This window comes from Pelodiscus sinensis, chromosome 5 (assembly GCF_052426305.1).
Source record: "Pelodiscus sinensis isolate ZL-2025 chromosome 5, ASM5242630v1, whole genome shotgun sequence".
Taxonomy (NCBI): Eukaryota; Metazoa; Chordata; order Testudines; family Trionychidae; genus Pelodiscus; species Pelodiscus sinensis.
In genome coordinates, this window is record NC_143056.1 from 68,334,556 (window position 1) to 68,359,782 (window position 25,227).

Below are 25,227 nucleotides of genomic sequence, written 5' to 3' on the forward strand. Positions count from 1 at the left end.
AGGATAAGGACATTACTGTGTGAGGCTCTTTCAGTGGCTAAAGATCCTGCCAATCCACGGGTTGTTACACCCTGAGCCCTAGAAATTGGGGAAGGGTGGGTGTGTAAATTCACAGAGTTGCACCTTGAGCCGTAGGAACTGGGTAAAGATGTGTGTCCCTACAGTGTGGAAGGGATAGAGAAATTTGTGCGGGGAACAATACTTCCTTGCGCCTTTTCTCAGAAGCCTGGCTTTAGCAATGCATATGTCATAGCCTAAGAAGTACAGACCTCAGTCAGTTCACAAAAAACTGCACATTACTACTTGTGCCTTATCCTGCAGTATTTCCAGAGCTGAAGCATAGAACACTGTGATGTCATTCCAGTAGCTCTACTGGAAGCCACAGAATAGAACTTCTGACTGCTGCTGAAAGTTGCACAGCAGCCAAACAAGATGGGGTGTCATCTTTAGTCCTAGGAAACAACCATTGTCTGGTAAGATCACATCACTATGTGAGATGATGAGCAACAATAAAATGAGATCTGCTCTGACAGTGGAGAATCAAGTGGCAATAGCTCTGTGGAAGCCAACAAAATCAGATTGCTATTTGATCTGAGGAAGTGGGTCTGGCCCACGAAAGCTCATCATCTAATAAACCATCTTGTTAGTCTTTAAAGTGCTACATTGTCCTGCATTTTCCTACTGATCAGTGAGGAATCAGTTCAGAGTTGGTAAATCCACCAAGGGAGCTGTTATGACCCAAGCATGCAGGTCCATTAATCACCTTCTGCTAATAAGGGCAGTGACTCTGGGCAACACACAAGACGTAGTAGATGGTTTTGCCATGATGGAGTTCCCATGTGGGACAGCGACGAGGAGTCCTGTGGCACCTTATAGACTAACTGAAGTGTAGGAGCATAAGCTTTCGTGGGCAAAGACCCACTTCGTCAGATGCACGAAGTGGGTCTTTGCCCACGAAAGCTTATGCTCCTACACTTCAGTTAGTCTATAAGGTGCCACAGGACTCCTCGTCGCTTTTGCAGATTCAGACTAACACGGCTACCCCTCTGATACTTGACACCACGTGGGACAGTATATGACACACATATGCCTATCTTGGCCAGAGAACATAAGTCATAAGTAATGCTGTGCACTGGTGGATCACAACAGAGCAGGGGCATTTTACAGACATCAATATTAAGATGGTCAGGAAAGGTGCATGATGTGCATGTCTTAGGAACACAAGTCGATTCAGAAACTTGCAATCAAGAACTTGCTTTCCAGATTGTAAAATCGCTATTGGCATTTCAACATCATCAATGGTTGTCTTGGGAGACCCAGCCTACCCCTTGCTCCCATGACTCATGAAGCTGTATATGGGCCACTGGGACAGCAGTAAGAAGCCATTCAATAATAAGGAGAGCAAGTACTGAATGGTGGTACAATGTGCTTTTGGACAATTAAAGGGTTGCTGGAGCTGTTTGCTTACTGGGGATTTGTCTATGCTAGTACTTTTGTTGACTAGGAATGTGAAAACAGACACTCCTGACTGACAGAAGCTTCATCAACAAAGTGCTTGTGTGGACAGCACTATGTTGGCAGAAGAGTGTCTCCCACAGACTTAGCTACTGCCACTTGTTTGGGCAGTTTACTTATGCCAGTGAGAGAGTTCTCTTCCTCCAGCATACAGTGAAGTTTACACCTCAGTGAAAGCCATATCTCCATATTTATCATTGCATGCTGTGTACTCCTTAATATCTATGAGGCAAAGAGAGATGTTTCTGTGATGGTGGAGCCCGAGTTGGATAGGCTGGCAGCTAATTTTGAGTGTCCAGATGGTAGGCCAATAAAAAGAGCCCAGAAAGGAGCTCTGTGTTTCTAGGAGACTGAAAACCCATTTCAGAAATGAGTCACAGTAATATGTGCTATTTATCTGTGTTGTAAGCGTTCCTCTCCAATTTCCCTGTACCCTCCCTACTCCACCAAACCCCCATGGTTGGGACAAATAAAGAGCATTTCATTCTAAAACACTGACTAAGTGCACAAATAAGCTGAAAGAAGTGGGAAATAATTTAACTATGGGTAAATGGTGTGATCAAATTTGAAGGGGAGAAAACAAGTTAGCTTGTCTGTCAAAGTACAGTAGTCTTCAGTATTAAAAGTCTTCAAATGGCTTCTTTTGTTCGTGGTACCTTCTCCTGGTTTTGAGTGGAAGGGATACAGAAGACTCTGTCCTGCCCCCTCAGCCTACCCCCTGGAACATTTGGGGGATGGGATTGAGAAAAAGACAAAATTTGCCAGGAGTTCACCAGAAGCTACAGGGGCCATCTATCCTCAAGCTACTTTTCTTGAAATTTAGCCAGATGCCTCAACATGTCTGATTGATCCTGCATACTCGATAGCATCTTATCCTCTGTTGCAATCTCATGCTCCTGGGATGCTCTCCATTCCCAATTTTAAAAGATACTGAAATCCATGAGGCTCTTAGCTCCATGTCAGCATGTATCTTCATTTTCTGCCTTTGGCATGCCTGCTTAAATTTGATTTTCATGTGGCCCTGTTGCATGTCCCTGCTATAGCCCTTCTTTCCCATACCCCATGTGATCTTTTCACAGACGTCCAGATGTGCATGTAAAGACTCTTCTTCCCACATACCGATAAGATCCACCACCTCCTGTGTATTGCAGGCATATTTGGAACAATGAGTAACCATGATCAGGTGAACTCTCCAAGCTAATCAAATATGAAATGGGAATTCAAAAGTTCACAGGGTGCTGTGCAGCAGAGTTGAAAATGATAGCCAAGGCAGTCGCAGCAGAGCATTGCAGTGCACTTCCTGGAGGACAATTCAACTTACACAATGCTGCATCTGTACTGCTTCTGTGTTGACAGACCAATATGAAATTAAGCACTACGCCTCTCGTGGAGGTGAAATAATCAAATAAGTATTACAGGTAAGTTAGGTGAGCAGAAGGGACATGGCAGCATATATACATACATTATTATTCTGATATATGGCACTTTCATTGATACAATTTTGTGGTTTAGACCAGGCCTTAAGCTATGTCTGCACAGTAAGCTTGGGATGTGATTCTCCTGCATGCATACACAAAGCTAACCTTCATCAAGCAAGCACAAATATAAAGAGTAGTGACGCTGGAGCAGCATTGGTTACAACAGTGGAGGCAGAGCTGAGCTGTGTCAACGATACACCTGCCTGAATCTGGCAGCTATGTATTTATGTGTACAACAGCAGGGGCACCAGACCCCTTATTTACTTACAATACAGATGTAAATTCTGACAATTTTAAAACTGTTGTTTAAATCTCTACTCTGCACTAGAAATTACTTTTACTAATTTCAAATTATGAATTAATTCAGAGTTGAGACATAGCAGGGGCCTTCCAAAGGTGTACAATCCCAATCAGAAAAAATGTTTCCAAATGTCATTTTCGAGCAACCATGCTGCAATGGTTTATCAGGCATAATCATCAAACAAAAGGACATAATAAATTAAATTAAATTGAGAGTCTGAAATTCATAAGGGTATCTGAATAACAAGGAAATAAAGAATAAAAAGAGATGCTTGAGAGGAAACATAGTGGGTATTTCAACTGTAAAGAAAGGGAAGAATAGAAAGAAAATCAAAAAATGGGGGGAACATTCCATTTTCTATTGCAACCTTGTTGGCCAAGAACTCACATTTTTTTCTTCTACAACAAACATTTAAACTTTTTCATTCTCTAGCAGGAGCAAGAATTTCCCCCTCCCTCAGAAATAAACACAATTATAGAATATTGCATACAAAACTAAAATTTAATCAAGCTAAAGAAGTTCTTGATTGTATGTGCTTCCTAAATAAACATTTTCCTTGTTAAATTCTACAGATCTATGCCCACACCTATTACTAATGCTAGCAAACTTCAAAAAATTAAAAACAAACACTGAATTCTAACCAGGCATTCAACAGAAGGCAGATGCTACCTAAGAGCTAGGTACTATTATTACAGACATAAAAAATTCTTTAAAAATTAGTCAGTCAGTGATGTTTTAATGGTATAAAATAATTTATAAATAATACACCTGGAACAGACTGATATTGCCATTTTGCAGTATAGATTAATTTTAGATTTTTTTTATGTCAAGAGTTCCCACAAAAAAATATTGCCTTCTAGTTCCCTCATCCTTGTATTTTATTGAATTCAATTAAAATCTGTAGGGTGTGAATGGAAAAGATCTGTTGGTCATATGTAAATGAATAATGGGAACAGAGAAAGAAAGTCAGATTGAAAAAAAGAGATGTGCTAAGATTAAGATGGAAACACAGCATGTAGAAGGAAACTGGGATGCTGCAGCAGAACCATGAGGAATCTGGAAGGCAACAAAGACAGATAAGCAGAAGAAGGTGGCATCTGCCAAAAGCAGCAGCTTACTCTAATGTGAGAGCACCCCAGCCGTGTACTATGGAAACATATTGGCTCCCTTACATATATACAATATTCCGTTTTCAGAAACTCCATTAAAAGTGTTATGCCCTAATACATTGCATATATGCAATGTGGTTTAGTTATTGCTGCAGTGAGAAAATCAACATTTGATTTTCAGGCATTTAAAGCATTTAGATTCTTAAACTGTCAACCAGCACACAGCATTAACTTTTTGGTATTGTATTTCCTTGCCTTTTTATTTATTCAATGAATCAATTAACCAATAGTGGAATGCAACATTTATTTCAGTGACCACATAAAATGAATATAACCACATAGATGTGAAATGAAGTATGAAGTTCATTATTTCAAAGCACAATCCTTCAAATAAACCTTACTGCATGCCTTTCAAAGTGCAAAACAAGAGAAGAATGTTTGTTGTGAACCTCAGTAAATTTAAAAACCAGTCAAATCAATAAGTAATTTCTAGATACTTCTAATAAATGCATTATGCAGAAACCAAATTTCTTCCAGAATGTCAAAGAAACTTGTCCTCTTTAAGGACTATAGCAAGTCTATAGCAAGGATGCTACTTCACTATGTGATTTTTTTCAAAATTTACCTCTGTATTTTGCTGCTCTGTGCTGATTTACAGTGCTACAAATATCTACAGAGCAAATATTCTATTCACTGTCTGTCAACTAGAAGTAGCACTAATGCACCCTACAAAGCTTTGCTTCTGTCATTGCAAAAACAGAAGGCAAAGTCTTCTGGGAAGTATGTTCAGAAAAACAAAAGCTCTAGGGACACAGGTATAAAATCTAAGAATTGGCATTTGAAGGAACTGGAGTTAGAAGACAATCCTATTTCAAGACATGAAGTAGGAAGAATCCCTTGAGAGAGATGGGGAATTATATCGAGAGATGAAACGTAATTGTATAGGATTAGAGAATGAAGCACGGGAGAGGAAAAATACATCTGCAACTGTGAGCACAATACCAATATGAAATGGCAAATGGAATGTTAAGTCGGCAATTAAATGGTTGGTGGTAACCAAGAGATGATAGAAGAGGAGAATAAAGTAGCCGGGGTACTGTGGGCTAATTATTTCAGACTTTGGCTTATTGTATTTTAAGACAGCTGAAAGACGTTTATTTACAACATAGTTAACAGTGTTCTGTCATGCTTGAAAAACAGTGCATGAAAGTTGGCATAGCCACTGTTTCAACTTTGTTTTGGTATCAATATACTACCTACCAGAAAGGGAAGGAATGGAAACATTATTCAACACTAGTAGCTGAAAGCCTGTGCTGTCACACTGGTATAATCTATAAAATCACGCGTGGAAAAAAACGGACAGTAATAAACCGTAAATCCCAGTGGTCACTGCATCTGGTGATATTCTAAGCAAAAAGAGCTCACAGCCATGCTTGCAGTTGTTTCTGTCACTTCACGCTGATTCGACAGACATTCCAGGCTTCAGAGGTATGTTTAGAGTTGTGTGTACTGGTTGCATTCTTGTGTTGATTTTTATGTGGGTTGTATTGTGCTAGAAGACTCATGTTCATTTGTGCACATGACAAATGAGAGTTGTGTATTGCCATGAGGGGTTGTATGTGTTTAGGGTTATTATACGTGCCAACAGTGTGTTTTTTCAAATCCCAGTTGGTTTCTTAATTTTGAACCAACTAGTCATTGAACTGACCTATTTGAATAAACTGAAATGAAGTAGGGATGTGAAGGACTAGTTGACTATCCGATAATCAAATGCTTATCGGATAGTAGACAGGATAGTTGACTAGTCGCTTCCCCCACCTTGCTGTCGCTATCAGAAAGAGGCAGCAAGGGCCCAAGGGAGTGGAGGGGGTACTTCAAAGCAGCAGAGCCGCCTGAAGCTTGGGGCCAGATCCTGGGCTACACCTGGCACTGCTGCTTTGAAACGCCGCTTGCAGCCCAGCATCAGGCTTCCTGTGGCATTTCAAAGCAACAGCGCCACATGGAGCCCTAGGGCTGTTGCTACACTTCAAAGGCAGAGCTGTCCTATTGACTAATCAAATAGTTGATAAGTCGGTTAGTTGATCCTTAACATCCTTAAAATGAAGTAAATATTCTTTTTCTCCTTCCACCCCACTCAAATTCAATAACCAGCCACATTCTCTTTCTTTCAGAGGAGCAAGCAACTTACAGTTAGGCCTGGTCTACACTAGGACCTCAGTCCAAAATAACTTCCCTGCAGGATGAATTTGTAAATGATGAGTCCACACTTTCAAGCCTGTTATTCCAGAATAAGGGGCTGTGGAATTTGAACTCTGTAGTCCTGCTCTTCATGAGGAATAACGCTATTTACAAATTTGTAAGTCCAAAATAACATTAGTGTAGATACTCCAGTGCCACTAATTCAAACTAATTGGCCTCCAGGAGGCCTCCCACAGCTTCCCAGAGTACTTCCTGGGGCTCTGAGTCCGAGGTAGAGGCTCCACATTAATGAAACCTGCCTTGGATTACGTTCAATTCTTCCCCATAGTGAGGACATAGAACTTAGAATTTGTAAAATCGGGTGCCCAGAAGACAAAATTAGTAAATCTGGAATAATCTCCGAGGGTACGTCTACACTACAACATTAATTTGAACTAAGGTAATTCGAACTAACGGATCCAGACTAAAAAACTAGTTCGAATTAGCGTTTTGCTAATTCGAACTAGCATGTCCACATTAAGTGGACCCTGAAGCGGGGTTAAGTATGGCCGGAAGCAGTGCCGGCAGGGCATCAGAGGAGGACTTAGAGCGTGGAGATGCTGTCTCAGGCTAGCCGAGGGCTGTGCTTAAAGGGTCCCGACCCCCACCCCGGACAGACAGTTCTCAGGGGTGCCCCGCTTGCAAAGCAGTCCTGGTTTGGAGTGCCCTGAGTGCCCACACTGGGCACATCACAGCACTCGGCCATCAGACCGGCTGCACTTGCCGCAGGCTGCCATCTGGGGAGAGGGGGCAATTGGGGGGCTGCAGGAGAGCTTCCACCCCCAGAAGCCCGCAGAGCCAGCCCAGTCCTCCCCATCGGGGGCTCGTGCCCCATTCCTCCCTCACCTCCTTCCACTTACCCTTCCCTAGCCCCTCTTCTTGATGTACAAAATAAAGATAACGTGTCTTCCAAAATGGAATCTGTCTTTATTGAACAAAACTGGGGGAGACTGGGAAAAGAAGGTGGGAGAGGGGAAGAGAGAGGCTGGGAGAGGGGAGGGCAACTAAAATGGGGGTTGGGAACAGGTCCCATATGAAGAGAGGCTAAAGAGACTGGGACTTTTCAGCTTAGAAAAGAGGAGACGGAGGGGGGACAAGATAGAGGTCTCTAAAAGCAGGAGTTGGGTGGAGAGGGTGCATACAGAAAAGTTCTTCATTAGTTCCCATAAAGAAGGACTAGAGGACACCAAAGGAAAAGAATAGGTAGCAGGCTTCAAACTAGTAACAGAAAGTTGTTCTTCACAAAGCAAAGAGTCAACCTGTGGAACTCCTTGCTGCAGGAGGCTGTGAAGGCTAGAACTGGAACAGAGTTTAAAGGGAAGTGAGATCAAGTCATGGAGGTTGGGTCCATGGAGTGGTATTAGCCAGGGAGTCGGAGTGGTGTCCCTGCCCAAGGTTTGTGGAAGGCTGGAGAGGGATGGCACGAGACAAATGGCTTGGTCAATGTCTTCGGTCCATCCCCTACAGGGACCCTAGGGTTGGCCGCTGTCGGCAGACAGGCTACTGGGCTAGATGGACCTTTGGTCTGACCCAGTACGGCCATTCTAAGCTCAGGGTCGGGGGTCTCAATGGACCACCTTGATTTTCATGCAAACCTACTCCTGGGTGGCCAGGCTGGCAGCTCTCCTGCCCAAGCCGGCCACTTTCCTGTGCCTAGTGCGGAGATCGTGGACGAGGTCCACGATGTCCGCACTAGCCCAGGTGGGTGCCCGCCTCTTGCGGTCCCGGGCAAGCTCCCGGGAGCAGCCAGCCTGGTCCCGGGAAGAGGGGGAGCGGTGGGGGGCTTCGAGTGGGTGGCTCAATCCGTGCCAGGTGCAGGGTCTGCTGGCTGGGTGCTGGCAGGCTTGCACCTGGCACAGGTACCGTAGCCAGCCCGTGCCCCTTTAAGGGGACCGGGGCCGGGAGGGGGGCAGTAGAGTTTCCCTGGTGTTGGCCAGAGTGGCCACCAGGGAAACCTGGGGAGGGCTAGCCTCCCACTAGTTCGAATTAAGGGGCTACACACCCCTTAATTCGAACTAGCTAATTCGAACTAGGCTTAATCCTTGTAGAATGAGGATTACCTAGTTCGAACTAAGCGCTCCGCTAGTTCGAATTAAGTTCCAACTAACGGAGCGCTAGTGTAGCGCCTATGAAAGTTAGTTCGAACTAACTTCTGTTAGTGTAGATATGGTCTTAGTGATTAGGGTTCTGTAACAGTTTAGAAAGCCTTGTATATGGAAATCATAGGCTGGCTACAAGAATATCTTCTGATATCGTATTTTTTAAGACTTCCCCATTAAAACTGGACCAGGCTTATTATGAAATCTAAGAAAGCATTTAGTTTGAAAAGATGACGCCAACATAAGATTTTTTTAGCACAGCTTCCAGAATTAAACTGATACAGGCGTATCAGTGTGGTATTCCTGATGAAAATCTCACAGTAGGCAATATTTTTAATAAGACTGACATGATGGGTTAATAGCAACTCTTGTAGGAATACAACAGTCCTAACTCTTCTATAAAAAGCACATATTCCTGCAGCTAATAGTCAATAACTATTAACAGAAAAGAAAATACTAGAAAATAAGTCGTGAAAGCATTTGGGAGCATACAAAACAGCATCCAATATCTGCAAATATTTCAGTGTAATAGAAAAATGTTGTTTTTTTTTATGATAGAAACTACAATGCTAAGTCAGTAAACAACTTTTCTATTTCTGCATGAACTACCGTTGTAAATGATTTTAAGTGTAGCCCACACTAGAGATGTAAGGGAACAGTCCCCTAGACTACTACCCAAATCCTCCCCGCCCTCTTCCTTTGTATCAGGAGCCATCTTCGCAGTGCCACCTGCCCTCTCCCCCACTGCTGCCTCTATTCTGGGACCACCCGCAGACACGGGCTGCCCAGCTCAGTCCCAGATCATGCTTGGTCCAGGACCAAACTCTGTTGCAGCTCTGCAATTTAAAACGCAAGACTACTCAATTAGTTAAGAAGTGTGTATTTAACATTCCTAGTCCACACCACCCAAACCAGCAACTATGTGAACAGCATTGAACTTCAAAGTACTTAAGATGGATCAAATCATCTGATGTATAATTAGACTTAGCAGAATTGGATTTTTATTTTGTAATTTAGATTGGTAATACTGATGTTTTTTTTAAATATTTTAAAATTTTAACCTATTTACATGTTCAGAGTTACACAACATTTTGAAGGGGTCAAAAGTTGGGATTTTGGAATATAACCCATTAACCAATATGTAGATGCTTATCGGTTAATGTTACCAGTTAACCATGGCACTCCTTTCCCCCCCAACTGAAGCTCTGAAAGCTAATCTGGAGCAGGCAGGCCTCAGTCCCAGCACATGCTGGGTCTCGGCAGCTACCACAACTCCCGGGCTGCTCCCTGTGGCTCTGAATTTTAAGAAACTTAGCTGGTAGCAGGGAGCCCTCCAGTTCCTAATGCAGAGCCATAGCGGAGGCAGCCTGGGAGCGGGGGCAGCTACTAGGACACAGTGCGTGCCGAGACTGAGCCGCCATCTCCTACTGCAGAGCCTGCAGCAAGCGATAAATTCCCTTCGTAAAAGTAATGGTTAACCATGCAACCAACAGAATATTTAATGGTTACATGGTTAGCGTATTACACGATTTTTAACATCCCTAGTAAAAATAGATGGGGGAATCCAAATTATTTAATGTCACTACATCAGATGATCTAAAACTTCATTGCACCATGACCCTTTATGACAAATAAATTGCTATACAACCTAAGGTGGGTTAATGCAAAGCCAAAGTCCGAGCCGCACCACCCTTGTCCTATCAGTAAATTTTGATTATTGATGGAAATATGTCAAGTTTGTATATGAGCAGCAAAATCAAAGTTCTTACCAATATTTACCAATAAAAATATTATCCTTCCAAGGCCCTGTATAATTTAAATATTTCTCTTCATAAATGCTTACACACTTCAAAACAAAATAGTTATGACTGCACAACTGTGGAACACCACAAAATGCAAAGTTCGTACAAAGTGGCTAAGAACCCCTTGATTTGGGAAAGAGATAAATAGGCAAGAGTCTCATTTGCTTGTTCTGTATTTATCCACAATTGTCTTGTGACTAGAAACCGTGGTTACCCTTGTCAGCAAACTAATTTACTGCATCTCACAGGCAATACCACTTCCACGAAATATAATTAAGAGGTCAAATTGGTTATGGCATTCCAAATAAAATGTGTGGCTTCAAGAGGGAACCATCTGACTTAAAGAGTGCATTGCTGTTTTCCCCCAACCTATCATCTCTCCCTTTCTCTCTATAAAACTTAATGACATAACTTGAACTTTGATTACATTTATGTATAGACTATTCAAAGTTTTATTACATTATAGGAAAGAAAGGAGTATGACCACTGCTTCTTCATACACAAAATGCTTAAAAGTTAATTTACCTCAATAAGCTATTATAGACTACTTGCTTTTATATCAAAGAACATGGGTAACTGCTTGCCTGAAATCATCTCTCTGCTTGTACATAATTCTTTCAGAAACCAGTTTGAACGTATAAGTCATTCTGTCTAGGTATACCACTATTCTCCCGCTGACACAATTCTGCCATAGCAAATAGTAGTATGGTTAAGTATTAAGTTCTTTAAGCAGGTGAAGAAATATTCATTATTAAACAACTGACAAGATCTGCTGCCTATGCTTTCAGTCACAGAACATGTTTGACTACTGTGTTATGTAACATGTTATGCACTCCTTATCTGATGAGTCAAAGAATCCTACCAGTATAGATAATGAGGAGTCCAGTAGCACTTTAGATACTAATAGTCTAAGGGTACGTCTACACTTGCTCCCTAGTTTGAACTAGGGATGCAAATGTAGCTGACCAAAATTGATAATGAAGCGGGGATTTAAATATCCCACGCTTCATTAGCATAATCTCGCCCACGCACTATTCCGCTTGCCAGCTGATTCAAACCAGGAAGTGTGCTCCAGGACGCGTTAGTTCGAATCAAACCCCTTGGTTCGTTACTCCTGAGGACTAAACCCGAAGACTTTGGGGCATACTACTAAAAATTATTTACACTATACCAAAAACAATAGCTGCTAGAAAGTAGCCTGCTATGGAGGTGACTTGCAATCACTAGATAAACTAAGGTGAGCATCACTCTCCATTTCATCTCATCCTTTGCAATTTCCAATTTTTGTTCCCTGTTGAAGTCACACTGAAAATAGTGCTGAGATAAAGCTCAACTTGTCTTCAGTGGGCACAGAACTGGTCCACCTGATAGAGCTTTTACAGAATTATATGACCTACAGCATCATGTAAAAAAGCACAGAACAGAGAAGATTTAAATAATAAGGAACAAATTAGGAAAACAAAACACGCCAAAGGTAGGATCTGGAAACCCAGAGCAAGAAAAGCAAAACAGTGCCCCTTTGATAGCATATATACAGTGTAAGCAACTCACAACCTTTCACAGGCTAATGGAGAAGTGCAGACCTAGGATTCAGGAGCCCTAGTTGCTGTTCCCAACTCTGTCTGAGTAAAACACAACCTATGTTTCTTTATTTTCCCATCTGAGGAATAGTGAATGAGATTCTTGTGAAATGCTCTGACTTCAACAGGTGAAAAGAATTTTCTAAATATCATGTATTATTTGTGGACAGGAATAAAAGAAACTGTTTTAAATACAGGCAGTCCCCGACTTACACGGATCCGACTTATGTCGGATCCGCACTTACAAACGGGGCTTTTCTCGCCCCGGAGCTCACGGGCGGCGAGTCGCCGCCCGTGTCCTCCGGGGCGAGAAAAGCTTCTCCCGGTCTCCCTGGTCTGCTGGGCGGCTCCATCAAAGCCGCTGGACCCCCCCCCCAGCAGACCAGGGACACCCGAACAAAGCCGCCGCCTGGGCGGCTTTGCTCGTTTGCCCGGGAGCAAAGCCGCCCAGGCAGCGGTAACCCCGCCACCTGGGTGGCTTTGCTCCTGTCCCCCTGGTCTGCAGGGGGGGGGGTGCAGCAAAGCCGGGGTTCCTGCTGCCAGGGTTCCCGCTGCCTGGGCGGCTTTGCTCGGGTATCCCTGGTCTGCTGGGGGGGGGGGGTCCAGCGGCTTTTCTGGACCCCCCCAGCAGACCAGGGGGACAGGAGCAAAGCCGCACGGGCAGCGGGGTCCCTCCGCCTGTGCGGCTTTGCTGGGGTCTCCCTGGTCTGCTGGGGGGCACTCCCCCCAGCACCCCAGGGAGACAGGAGCAAAGCCGCACGGGCAGCGGGGTCCCTCCGCCTATGCGGCTTTGCTCGGGTCTCCCTGGTCTGCTGGTTTGCTAGTGCGCCCTCCCTCTCCCCCAGCAGACCAGGCTTTTGTTGCGGGATGCCTCAGGTAGAGCAGCTGGGGTGCTGCCGGGTTGGTCCTGTGGGAACCTACTGGGCAGCGCCCCAGCTGTTCTATCCCAGGCTCCAGATTCAGCAGCTGTTGAAACTGATCAGGCTGATTCCAGGAAGCTGGGGGCAGAGCAACTCTGCCTCCTGCTTCCTGTAGTCAGCCCCTGGTCAGTTTCAGTGGTAGCAGCTGAATCTGGAGCCAGTTCCGACTTACATACAAATTCAACTTAAGAACAAACCTATAGTCCCTATCTTGTACGTAACCCGGGGACTGCCTGTAGTTTTTAAGTTCCAGTGTTGATTATGAGATCTTATGCTAATTGACATGCTTTTGCAATCACATTTTTCTATTTAAAAAAATTCCCCAACTGTTGCTGTGTTAAAACACCACACAAAGAAAACTATACAGGGAAAAATAAAAGTGGCTACACACAAAGTAAACAGATACATATAGAGGGGAAAGTATTTTTATTTCCTTCAATCATAGTTATCCTAAACAATTATAACCATAGTAAAAGAATGGCTTAAAGAAGTGTGATTTTTCTATTCAGAGGTGTTCTCTCCTTGGAACATGCAATCAGACGCATATGGATACACCCTACACACACGGAGCTCCACAGAAGTCAGTGGGGATCTATGAAAGCACAAGGATCTGCCTATATGGATCCCAAGAGTAGAATCCAGGCCTCAAGTTACAAATTTAAAATCACAAAGTCCAAAAATTCAAAGTTAAGGTTCTAACAATAACACAAAGTAGACTACACTGCACAATCTAAAGTATTGTTCCATATATTGTATTTAAAACACTACATAAACTACATAGTTACTCAGAAGCAATGGTAGCAAATAAAATCTGTTCACGATGCAACTGAAACTTGGCTGAAGGGAATGATCAGGCATGTATAATATTATGCATACTGAGAATATTAAAGCAGGAAAAATGTTTCTATCAATACTATCTTAATTGTAGCACTTTGATCAAATGCCACCAAATTTTTCAAGGTTCTGCTGTAGATAATATCAGCTGACAACAGTATCTGTCAGTCGAGAATGGCAAATTTCCCTCATGTAGTTGCCCAAATTGGTGGATAACTACACGAACGGAAATTTCAAAATGAATGACATTAATGGCAAGCAAATAGCAATATGAAATATGCAATCATAAATAAATACAAAAAATGTTAATATCTATGAAGCAACAGATATCTGAAGTGCCATGTTGTCTACTGTCAGCGTGTTTTCTTCCAACCACTGCTTTTTCGAAATTTCATTCCTTTTGTGGTTATGGGCTCAACCCACTTTTTTTTTTCTTGTATAAAATATTTAATTTGGCAAAGAACAGAAAAGACCACTCTGGTGGCTACATGGGAAGCAAAGATTCCTTACAGATTTTCAAAATGTAAGCCCTTCATGTTGAAGTAACAGAAGTCAAATCTGTATGACTACACACTCTAGAAAGAACAAGAGTGAAAAGAACAGAGCTACCCTATCACATCTCCACATATCCCTAGAGTTGCCAGGTGTCCAATTCTGAACTGGACAGTCCAGTATTTGAGATTTCTGTTCAGGAAACAAATTGAGAAAATATAAATGAGAAAATATAAATGTCTGGTATTTTCTAAATAAGATGTAATGTAGATTGTGATGTAATGTCAAATGTGTCCGGTATTTGTTGAAACCATCTGGCAACCCTACATATCCCAACCAGTGTCCACAGACATATCAGTAGTTTTTGGTGAACAAATAGAAAGGCACAAATATAAAGTAAACCATCTTGGACAACTGGTTTTGATTTATCAACAACAACAAAAACCATTGACCTATGAGTTTAAGTCTTTGCATCAAAATCAGACCTAAAACCCAATAAAAGGATGAAGGAACTCAGATCTCTAGAAATCAGAGGTGTTTCACCAAACATTTTGATTATCTGCCCTGAAAATGGGTTATTAGATTTAAAGCACCGATTGACAAAACTTTCTTCGCCAAATGACAGTTTAAGTAGAGGCTTAGCCATCACTTTAAGAGCTCTTAGGTAAAATATTCAAAAGTAATTAAGGCAATTAGATGCTTATGTCTCATTGGCTTTCAGTGACAATGAGGCTCCGAAATTCCTCTTGAAAATGGGACTTAGGAAATTACTGGAACATTTTACAACTTAGCTCTTTTTTCCTCTTTTATAAACCTAAGACCTGAGGTATGCTGAAAATTAACTGCTCCACAAGTGAATTTGTATGGTTAGATTTGGCTATGATAATAGGATAGTTTGTGGTTAAAGAATTTAATTTCAACTGCCACGTAAGTGTTTATACAACAGGGTAAAGATAAGACAATTGTATTTAGGCTGCTTTAATAATACAAGAGTGTATGCCCCTAAGTGTAAATAAAAATTAATTTAAAATTCTATCATTAGCCTAGAAAAATAAAAAGATTAATTTTTCTTCCCAGTTACTTTAAGAATGCTAGATTTTTCTTTCTCCAGAGGATAAACAACCATAACTGGTCTCTACAGCCTTCAATTAATATATAATAACTAAGCCTTAATGCTCAATAGAAAAAGCAAAGTAATTGCTTTTCTGAACCTTGATTAAACACACACAGATGCACATACTGCATTAATAAAACAGAGATACCTTTGAGGTTTATGTAACACAGTTAAAGACAGTTCATATTTATTGACTCTGGTGAACTACATAGCTATCAGTGTTCTTCACTACAATGCTGTCTGGTAAGAACAACACTAAATATAGACATGTCAAAATTTATCAAAAGTACTGTATTCCGCAATTGTCAGGAGAACTAGCCTGATTCATTTCAAAAGAACAAATAGCTGTTATGTTTTTATTCCTTTTATCTGACCCCAAAGGGAAAATGCATTACAATGTGGAGAAAGCTCTTAGGGAATACTAGTGGAAAAAGTAATGTAAGCACAAATTATAAGAATGCCCTTTCTGATTACCTTGAATTAAAAGTGGGTATGTATGCTGGGAATAGCCTTCAGATATTTATAATCCTTTTGAGTTGGTTTCGATATTTTGAAAGAAAGGCTATCTAGATCATGTAGCTAGCCAACTAATTCAGTAGAGGGCGATTTATCTGTGTCAGGCACTTTTCATCTACATAAGTCAGGGGTAATTGTGATCAGCAGAAGGAAAACATGAATTCTCATTAGCTCACATCCCATCTCCCAAAAACACCTGCAGATCATTGCATGATTAATCAGTCAACAGGTTTCTTCTTATTAACTCCTCACCTGATTAAGAACTCCCTGCTAACAATCTGTTTTAGTTTTTCCTGTTTTGTATCTATGAACCTTTTCAACATTCACATATTAGCAATCTACCTCTACATAAAGGATGTGCTTTGTGGGAACAAGAGGAGGAAGAATCCATAAACTCACTTCTAAGGGTTCCCTGTCGAGTATAATAGCCTTCTTGTTATGTACAGCAGTAGCGTGGGACAGGCACAATTTATACTTGCATACACACGTGACCAAATTGGGGGATGAATCTGTAATTAAAAATTTTCCTTTGGAAAAAATAATTTTAATTGGACTTCACTGGCAATGAGCCAGGTAAGGCTGATCAACTTTACTGTCTGAGCATTAGATAAACTAATTTCTGTTAAATCTGTAGAGTAAAAATTTTAAATGAAAAACAAATGACTTAAGGTGTCTATGTCTACCCCACAGTGCAGTGCAGACTACAATACGTGAACTGAAGAGTACAAAGTGTTGCGCTGTAGCTGCCCAATGTGAATGCTGATGAGACAAACTAGAAGGTACCCAGTTATGTTAATCTAGGCCTCGAACCAAATTACATTAGCGTGAACTGGGTTTGTACCAACCAGTAGTGTCCATGTGGGGCAGCTGAAGCACAACACTTTGATGTGCGCTGCAATTCACACTTCCGTAGTTTGCACTGAGGTGCAGTGTAGACAAGCCATAGATTTCATGGATTTAGGGTAACCAATTAGATAGGCATGTAAGGGAGCAGAAGGAAGAAGATATGGAGGAAAGCTTCAATGTCCCCAACCAGTCATTCACGATTGAGTGGCCAGTCATGGAGCCTCTGACAGTATCTCCATCTCACTCCCAAGTCTCGGCCTCCCCCTTTGTTTTCCAGTAAGACAGTACTATGGAGTTTTGCTTTAACAAAGCATCACCTAAACTCAGAGTACAGGCTGCATGATACCAGTAGTCCCAGGCTGATTTGCTGGAATACCATCTCAAGGAGGGTTGTTGTCTTTTTGTTGAAAGGACAGAGAGGTGTTGAGAGGGGTATGAGATGGGCTCACTGCTTTGAACTGCTGCTTGGTTCCCCTCTGGTTGTGAAGAAGAGTCAGCAGAAAACTAACCTGGGCAGGAGTTGTGTCTGCCGCACAGAACAAGTTCCAGCAATGCCCAATTAGTAAGGGTGCTTCCTTTCTACAGCCAACCAAAAGAGACTACATGGGGCAGGAGGGAGTCCTCTGCAAACCCCCAGTTATAGCAGGCAGGAATGGGAATGAACTACCAAGGACAACACTGCACTAACTTCAGAGAGGGGAAGAAAAGTGTCTATGCCTTCCTGAAGAAAATCCAGTCCCATTCTGGGGTATTCATCAAGGAGAGTGTGGGACTGGGATGGTTATTACAGGGGCAGGTATGTGCATATATTTATACTGTGATGAGTTATTTGTGGAACCAACATAACCAGCATTTTTATAAGTATCTCTCAGCAAAATAAGCTATATTGGCAAACAACACATTTGTCTTTCTTCTGCTTCCAGCCCCACCTCTATCCCTCTGTTCCACATAATCCCTGCTTTCCTTCCACACTCAGAACTTACCTCACCTGCTCTTCATTATCTCCTTCCTCTTCTCTAGGAATCTGGCTCCTCTTTTCCCACTCCCCACAATCCATCTTCCCTTTGCTGACCCTACTTTCCATCTAACCTTGCTCCTACTTTTTGTTGAAAGCTTCAGCTGAGTTGGTTTCTCTGTGGAATTGATTTGGGCTTCTTTAAAGTGCTGTGCATACTGGGGTTTCTTTTTCCTTGCAGGGGGGTGAGTAGGTGGCAGGCACAATGTATTCTGAACCTCCCCCAGCATGACAAACCAGGAACCTCTCCCTTCTCCTTTCATGGAGGCCCAAGAGCATTGTGATGCTTGTGATGACGAAGGGATGTCAGAGCTAGGGATGTAAAGAGTGAAAGTGTTACCCGATAAGCATTTGCCTTGCCAGCATGCTTACCAAGGTAACTGGTTAATTGGTGCCTAGCTCAGCTGGAGCAGCCCCCTGCTCACGGCACAATACGGCACGCCAGTTAACCATATAGTTTAACCGGTTAACATTTTAAATGGGATTTTACATTTCTAGTCAGAGCTGTTCACATTTCTCCAGCAAGGAAAGGGGCCATTTCAATGACCTTTGGATTACTGATGCTCCTTCCCCATGCCCTTGGCTTCTCTTTGCTGCTGCTGCCTCTCACCCATGTATCCCTCAGTTTTTGCTACTCCTCTCTTCTTCCTTTCTCTTTGGACCCCTCTAATTTTCATCCTTCCTGCTGCTGCTGCCTCCACCCCTGTCCTTTCACCCTTCTGCTGTTGCTTCTTCCCACTCTTTGCTGTCCTCACCAACAATTTGCCTCCTCCTGCTGCTACCACCCCCAGTCACTGACTTCTCCTTTTCTGACTACCCAGTGTTCAGGAAGACTGCTGGTGCTCCGGGGAGGCAACTAAACTGGGTCTGGTGAGAAAGAGTTGGTCCAACTGCTGTGGCAAGTGATGATCTGGACAGCAAGAAGGTATTTCTCTGAGTATGGCCCCCAAAGCCTCAGGAAGAAATGTGAGGCTGCTTGCATGGATTGTGCCTGTGCAAATAGCAGGAAATTCCATGGGTAAAGGGGAGGGGAGTTGTAACCAACTGGATAACCAGCTGACAAGGGGAGTTGGGGATGTCTGAGCATTGAGAATAAGGCTCTGCCTCAGTTAGGAGTACACATGGAGTTAGGTAACATTCCAGACCACGACTTTACAGGATTTGTGATCAAGCAAACTCCGCCAAGCCCTGTGCCATGTCCACCCACACAGGCTTTTCCCTTGGGCCTCCAGCCTAGGAGGAAACCATCTTGCAGGGGGCTGAGGAAAAAAAACTCAAAGCCTGCTTCTCCCAAGCATTTAAGAGTTTTCTCCTTGGCCTGGGAGCTTGTTGAGTACACCACACTCCCACATGACCCCAACACTCTGCCTAGTCTAGAGCCCCCTCTCAGCATCTCCTTCTCTACCCCCTCCTGCATCCCAATACTCTGCCCCACCTGGAACCCTCTCCCAGAGCCAGCACCCTGCACTCTCTCCTGCACCTCAACAATCTGCCCCAGTGTGGAGTCCCCTCCTACACCCAAATTCCCTTCCAGAACTTGCACCTATCAGACCTTCCTGCACCCAAATCCCTCAATCTTGGTTCAGAGCTCTCACTCCCTATCCCAGCCTAGTGAAAGCAAGCATGGAGGAGGGGAGGAAAGAGTGGTCGGAGCCTCAGGGAAAGGATGAGGTAGATCCTGGGTTGCTCTGATATTTAAAAAGCCATCTTTGGCATAAAAAGGTTGGAGGCCACCAAACTAGAGGGAAAATCAGGGAGCTGATTCCCTACCCACCTGCCTCCCTACAGTAATGGCCATGGTCATTATTGCCCAAAATCAGCTCAGCTCCAATGCCCAACTTCCATAACCTCTAGTTCTTGCACCCTCCGTACTAATTTACTTCTCCATACTAATCATATAGAATTTTATTTAAAAACATAAACCTATAAACACTGAAATGTCAAATGCAGCACAGAGGTATGGAGTGCAAATTCACATGCACGCACTACAGGGCAAAGACACAGAAACAGATACCTGTCAAATTACCCAAAATCAAATGATGCAAAAAAAAAAAAAAAAAAAAAAAAAAAAAGATTTTATTAAATCTCTTAATGACGGGGCTGTTTTATTCACACATCTTGAAAATGTAGAACCACTAGTTGCTAAGTGATAAAGAGTGAAGGGGAACCCACCCAGCACCTGCTTTGGCAGTTTGGTTTAATAGCAGTCCTTTGCTAAACTTTGACATTTACTCCTACGTTCCCCCCATGAGAGACTAATGGAGACTAAAAATAACATGGAGATTAGCATTTATAGTGAACTGCTCGAGCAATTCACAATTTGACAGAAAGTGAAATCAATCAACTTTGTGGCATGCTAATGGTCAGATTTTTCTTTGACTGTCCAGATTTAAATTTAACCAGTAACATATTTTTATTTAAATTGCTGGCACAAAATGCAGCTTTTGTCCTCCATTTCAGACGCTTGGTATATTATAATACAATAATAAAGCTTCTCACTTGATTTTACACGAGTATCACAGCCCTTTGTTTAGCAACTGAAAAAGAAAAAAATCTTACAAAAAAATGGATTTAAGCAACAGGCAAAAACTTACTATAATTTCATGGCATGTTGGCCAATTCACAGATCTTAGCCTCAGCATCCATACAATGAATTCTATGACCTGGGAAAGAAGGCAGAATATAACCATTAAAATATAATGAAGAAAACATAACAATAATATTGCTAAGTGTGTCATCTGACAGCCTGTAAATATGATTAATGATGAAGTTACAATAAAAAGAAAGGAGAAAAAAAAAAAGACTGGCAAGCTTCTCTTCTTTTCCATGGAAGCACAAAAATCTTTAAGCCATTGGAGACACAGAGAGGGGGGTGGAAATGTTTGAAATACAATTAGCCAGTTACTTTAAACAACAAAATAGGTGGTCTTTTTAAAAAGGTATTTTTTAAAAAAATATTACTATTACAAATACTGCTGATGTAGGCAGAAATTCCTCAGTACTATACTATTATTTTTGTTTAAAGATTTAATAACACATCATGTACTTGGAACAGCATGAATTGCTATAAGAAGCAGAAACAAAATACTTCTAATCTTTCCCCAATTACACACCAACCAACTTCAATAGATCATAGGCACCTTTATAATGATAAAATAACTGCCAGTAGTTTGGAAAGGGGACTCTGAGTGTATGAGGTGGGGAGACTCAGTAAGAGGGCTGCTAAAGTAGAAAAATACTGCAGTGATTCAAGAGAAACCTGATGTTACTAGGAGACAGCAGAGGAAGCCTGCAAGTATGGGGAACACAGAAGATCCTAGTTCTAGATAGGAAGATCATTTTAAAATAAGGATATTAAAGACTAGTTGACTATCCGATAAGCAAATCCATATCGGATAGTCGATTCGACTAGTCGCTTCTCCCCCTTGCTGCCTGTATAGGATAGAGGCAGCAAAGGGTGGGTGAGAGATTGGGTACTTCGAAGCATCAGTGTCGCATGAATCCCGGAATACTGGATCCGTGCAGTGCTGCCCCTTTGAAATGCCACAGAGCTGACCCCAGGCTCCATGCAATGTTGCCGCTTTGAAACGCTGCCACAGCATTTCAAAGCGGCAGCACCACGTGGAACCCGGGGTCAACTGGGGACTCCCTGGCTGACCCTGGGCTCTGTGCAGCATTTCCGTCGAACCCGGAGTCAACTGGGGAGTCCCTATCTGATCCCGGGCTCTGTGTGGCACTGCCGGTTTGAAATGCCACACAGAACCTGGGATCAGCTGGGGAATCCCCAGCTCCATCCAGCATTTCAAAGCTGGCACACCGCATACAGCCTGCGGCCAGCGGGAAGTCCTGCTGACTCCGGGCTGCACGAGTTCAAACTTTGAAATGCACAAGAGTGCCTGACTACTCGACTAGTAAATTAAGCAGTATTTAACATCCTTAGTTTAGAATCACAGGGTTAGAGGGTACCATAAGGGACATCCAGCCTAATCCCTTGCCAAGATGCAGGATTTATATAGAACATAGGATTTTGCAGAAGATGGGGAGGGTGGGAAACCTGATTGTGCGTGGGTAGTGGTAACTTGCTGTAATAGCAAAAAGTGAACTTTTCAGGGTTTGGAACACAAAATAGGTCAAATCCTAGATACATTGTAGTTATTGGAAATTTTATCACTGACATCAATGACAAAATGAAGTATTTTACTAACTGTTGATGCTGCATTTCTGCATGTTTTTACTATATTCAGTTGCAGAATCAGGGAAGGTTTCTTTAGCAGGAAAATATTTTTAGTACAAACTTACATATGAGCAGAGAAGGGTAATAAAAAGTGCCTCAATTGTTGTCTATACAGAAATTTATAATTCCCTCCAACCTTGCTTTTTTTTTAGAATGATTCTGTTCTCTCTCCTATCTCTTGTTTCTTAAAACTAAAGAAAAGAAACACATACGATCCCCATTCATGATAGAACTGTACTATATTTAGACAATAAAAAGAAACATTCTAGAAAAAATGCCTTGTATGCTAGATAGTACATACTAAATTCTTTTGCCATTTCACTGAATAGCTGATGCTGAGATGAGTGTTATATAGGAGAGCATTTCTTTAACACTGACTTGTAAAGAAAAGGTTTTGAACTCTGTATGTATATAAGTTAACTCACAAGAAAAATCATTTTAAAGTGACATTTCATCTAGCACCTTTTGATTGTCCTCATACTTGTCAATTTTTTCTTCTAAGGCTATCTTTGTTTTAAATATTTTCAACATCAAGAACTGCACATAAAAACAAGCAAAGAATTTTTGTAGAGACGTGATAATTATGCTCATGAATATCATGAGATATGAGCATTCATCAAGGACAAACCTCAATGAAAAGATGAAGGTATCCTATGAAGAGGATATGTATTTGTTTCAATCCCACAGAAACCAATTAGGCATTTTTTTATATCTCAGTATTCATTTTGTGTGTAAGCACTACTAAACAAACTAGCGTCATGTTATTGTCCACTAGGAGACTCTACTTTGTCAATCTATTTAGCATGCATTAAAATGTTATTGAGGAGGCTACAATTGCAATATGAGCCACAGTGATCATAGACAGGAACTTCTCATCTTGCCAGAAGGTGCTTGGGCACCCTGCCCTCACTCAGTAGCTCTTGAACTAGTTTTGGGGTGTGCTGAGATCCCAAAAATAACTCCAGTGCAACAGAGTATGAGGGGGAATCAGGCACTATTTGGCAAGATGAGAAGTTGGTGTCTATAGTCATATTTTCAGTTGTAGCCTCCTCAATACATTTTATTATCAAAAATATACCTGTTGATATTGGATCATCAACTCTCCCAGACTGGATGGACCAAACTCCATTACTGCAAATGGTGTCCAGTCCAGGAGAGTTGGCAACTCTCACCGCCCCAGACTGAAGCAACAGATTGGGGAAGCTGCAGTGCCTTGGGCCAGCAGCGGGACTGCAGGTGTGGCGACAGGACTTGAGACCAGAGGACTGCAGAGCCCATGGCAGTGCTAGTGAGACCCAGAGGACCTGTGGATGATGGGATCTGGAGGGCTGACAGAATCCCAGGGGGCTAGAAAAGCCTGCAACGGTGGGATCCCAGAGGCCCAGCAAACCACGTGGTACTAGCAGGACCCTGTGGGGGCTTCCCAGAGACTGGGAACCAGCGCTGCAGGAACCAGGAGCAGAATAGACCCCAGGTACAGGGAAGCTGAATTCAAACCTTGGGAATGCTTGCAGCATGCCCTGCACCCCTACTTCCTGCACCTATTTCCCCACTACACTCTAGGCCCTGCACCCACTCCACCCTTCCCCCACCTCTTCCCTGTCTCCTCCACAAACTTTCAGGACCTTGAATGTTGTGAATCATGTGGGGAACGGGATGGAGTGGGAGGCTTGGCACTAGTGGGTGTTCCACACCCACTTATTTTTCCTTGTGGATGCTCCAGCCCCAGAGCAGTGCCTATGGTGGTGATTTCAATTATAAAGAATTATAAAGCATACATATGAAAAGTAAGAGCAACCGTACTGGGTCTGAACAAAGGTACATCTAGCCCAGTACGCTGTCTTACAACAGTGGTCAATGCCAGACCAAGGCCACAGCAGCCACAGCTCTCCCCCTGGCTGCTGAGGAGGGCCAGGATGAGGCATCCCTGGCTTTCCCCCCTCCCCTTGGCCGCTGGAGAAAGGGAAGTGGGTCCTACCTCCTCATAGAAGCTGCTCCATGGGATACGGAGCAGCCTCTGTCCGCGGAGTGTGTGTCTGAGCTCCCCATTGACAGAGGCTGCTCCGCATCCCTTGGACAGAGGCTACTTCCACCCTGCACTGTATCAGAGGCAGCAGCACAGGGCGGCAGGCAGCTGGTTCATGAGCTGGTTTTATAATTGGCTCCCCTCGCAGACAAGCTCCCACCTGGCACTCTGCACTTCTGCCTCTGATAGAGAGACAGAAGCATGGAGTGGCAGGGTGCTCCCTGGGAGTGGAATAAGAGCACACCAGCTGCCACCTCTGCCCCGGGGGATTATAGAATACTCGTGTAACCACTAAAGTCTCATGTGGTTTCTCAACTATTCAGTTACAGGATATCTAATATCCCTAGTGCAGACGCCCCAAGGCATACCAATAACTATCACTCTCCATTCTTTGAACAAACCATTCATTTCTATCCTTTTTTCCCCCCTATTTTCTAACCAGTTATCAATCCAAGAGAGGGCCTTCCTTCTCATTCCATGACAGTTTACCTTGCTTAAGAGCCTTTGGTGAGGGACCTTGTCAAAGGCTTTCTGGAAATGTAACTACACTAGAGATCCATTGGATCCCCCTTGTTCACATGCTTGTTGAGCCTCTCAGAGATTTCCAGTAGATTGGCGAGGCATGATTTCCCGTTACAAAAACCATGTTTATTTTTCCCCAACTAATTATGTCAGAAACCCAGATGAACACTTCTATTTTTTACTATACTTTCAGCCAACATGTCTAGTACTGAACTTACACTTATTGGCTTGTAATTGCCAGGAACACTTCTAGAGAATAGTTCCCACTAAGGTGCGCACCTGAATAGCCACGCATAAAAAATTCTTCCTCTGCCCACCTCCTCTGGAGAGCTGTGTGGCAGGAGGCTTCTCTGGCAGACAGGGCTAGCTGAGACAGTGTGGTGAGGGAACAGCTGGGGTGGGGGGTCAGGACCTACCGTATGGGGAGGAGGCCTGCTTCGGTGGCCAGGGCGGTCAAGAAGGGAGGTGGAGGAGGAGGGGCAGGGCCTGTTCTGGCAGCTAGGGCCTAAAACAAGACCTGCTGCATGGTTGATGGGGTGGGAGTTTCTGCTCCGGCGACCAGGATTGTTTGAATGTTAATAAATTG

At 42.9% G+C, this 25,227-nt stretch overlaps 1 protein-coding gene across 18 annotated transcripts in view; it reads right to left on the reverse strand.

The window, feature by feature from the left end:
• SIPA1L1 (signal induced proliferation associated 1 like 1) overlaps positions 1 to 25,227 on the reverse strand; it is a 335,579-nt gene that overhangs the window by 151,967 nt on the left and 158,385 nt on the right. For 13 of the 18 annotated variants that reach the window (XM_075927307.2, XM_075927300.2, XM_075927305.2 and 10 more), the window contains one exon: positions 20,454 to 20,522. The exons of the other annotated variants lie outside the window; for them this stretch is intronic. The gene's annotated coding sequence lies outside the window, so the exon portion shown is untranslated. The remainder of the gene's footprint in view (positions 1 to 20,453; positions 20,523 to 25,227) is intronic. 18 annotated transcript variants of the gene reach the window in all.